The following is a 2,223-nucleotide window of genomic DNA, read 5'->3' as shown; positions in this document are numbered from 1 at the left end:
GTGTGTGTGTGTGAGAGAGAGAGAGAGAGAGAGAGAGAGAGAGAGAGAGAGAGAGAGAGAGCTCTGGGGGTGTTGAAAGAACTAGAACTGGCTTCAAGGAGAGACGAGCTCGTCGACTTCACAGTCCTCCCTCTTTGTTGATGATTGAGTTTATTTCTGTTTCGCTGTCACTGCTGCTTCTTCACCCCTGCAGGAGGAAACTGCTGTCCAGTGATAACTCCCACTGAGACAATGGTTGTAATAGACACACACACACTAACACAGTGATGCACAACATACACACACAGACAGAAGCTGTGGAGCTGTGGCCTAAGTTGCTGATAATTGTTTATCAAATATGGAACACCCTTTTTCTGGACATACCATCTGAATTTTTTAAGACTTTGTTGCTGTTTTTCCTACAATCACCTGTTGGAATAATAAATGTTTCTACCTTCCCTCCCCTGCATGAAATTTGTCTGCCCGGTGAGATTGGATTTATTTTTGGGCTGCCTGTACTGCAGGCCCTGCGGGTTTTTCTTAAAAGCATTCTGTTGTGATTTGGGAGGTGAGGTTCCACACATGCCAACATTTGGCTTCACTTTCTGAAGCTTTGACCTTGAGTGGAGATGCCTACCTGAGGCTTGTGCTGGAGTTTAAAAAAAAGTGTTTTTATTATAGGATTGCACTTTATAAAGTAATTTCTGCCATTTTACATATTTGAAATTTCTGGCAACATTAGCTGCATCTTAATATACATCAATGGTAAAGAATTGTAAGTCTGAAGTGTATGAAACTATGCAACAATGAGGAACAGGTGTTTGTTTTTTCATTAAACATTATTTTCTATCAACTTTTTTTTTGATATAAGTGTTGTCCATAAAATCATGCATCTGTAATTAAATGGTGCTTTGACACATGGGCCGTCTGCAAAACATACCACAGCAAAATGGCTCCCCTGTGTGTCTGCAAGATCAAATTACAGTGAAGAGGAAAACACCTGTGAAGACCAGAAACTGCCAATAGAGGGCGCCATTTGTCCTGTTAGGAGAAGTAAGTTGCTGACAAATTGAAACTAAAAGAGAAGAATTTCAACACAGATGTTTTAGACCCAGTAATGCCTGTCACAGAATCAGAGGTAGTCCTTAATGAAGTAAATTTACTTGAGTACTGTAAGTACAGTTTTTGAGCATTTATAGGCTACATTACTTGAGAAGAATTTTTTGGGGGGAAAACAACCACATTTTAATGATAACAATCATACTTTTTACTCCACTACATTCCTCTAAAGGCTTTAATTACTATTACGTTTTTGTTCATTATTATTAAGTTTTTTTTTTTGATAGGGCCAGACACACAACAACATAGACAGACTGGATAAAACAGCAGTCTCATGCCTGCATCGTCGTGCTTAGCRTGAGCTAATTTGCAACACTTGTCCCTAGATGTACTCTTATAAACAGTATATCTAAAATGTGCCTAAAAAGTATAAAAACATATTTAATGTGATATTAATAATATAAACAGTCATACACATAAATCAAAGACACTACACCATGATTAAAAAAACCAACCCCCCCCCCAAAAAAAAAGTAAAAAAATAAAACAAGATCATAATTAAAGACATGAAACATTTTAAACATGATAGCAGTGCTGTCTTTGACACAGCCAGAGTTTAGTTTGTTCTTTAAACATGTCAAACCTGGTCACAGACTTTAAATTAACAAGAAGTGAATTCCAAATTGTGGATCAAAAGGAAAAAAATAGTACAGGTCTTCTGGACGGGTTCTTCTCTAATGAAACGTTTCGTCTCTCTTCCAAGAGACTTCTTCAGTCTGAGAGTTTCAGGCAAAATTCAGGCTTTAAACCCTGCCTCCAGGTGACTGATACTCACATCACATGGCTATCACTGACACCTAATTAACACTTGTTGTTAACAGGGGGTGAAGAGATACTGCCAAAGGCAGCGCTGTAGGAGGGGGACAGCTGAAAGCAGAGACCCCCACCTCTGTTTAATGATGGACGGTCTTTCTTTACAAAAATGGCTTCTTTTACTCCTCTCTCAAACCAACGTTCCTCTCTATCAAGAATGAGAACATCCTCATCTCTGAAAGTGGTCTCGGCCAGCGGTCACTCTTTCAGAGATGAGGATGTTCTCATTCTTGATAGAGAGGAACGTTGGTTTGAGAGAGGAGTAAAAGAAGCCATTTTTGTAAAGAAAGACCGTCCATCATTAAACAGAGG

Source organism: Austrofundulus limnaeus, unplaced genomic scaffold, assembly GCF_001266775.1.
Source record: "Austrofundulus limnaeus strain Quisiro unplaced genomic scaffold, Austrofundulus_limnaeus-1.0 Scaffold130, whole genome shotgun sequence".
Classification (NCBI taxonomy): Eukaryota; Metazoa; Chordata; class Actinopteri; order Cyprinodontiformes; family Rivulidae; genus Austrofundulus; species Austrofundulus limnaeus.
Note: the sequence above shows the minus strand (reverse complement) of the source record.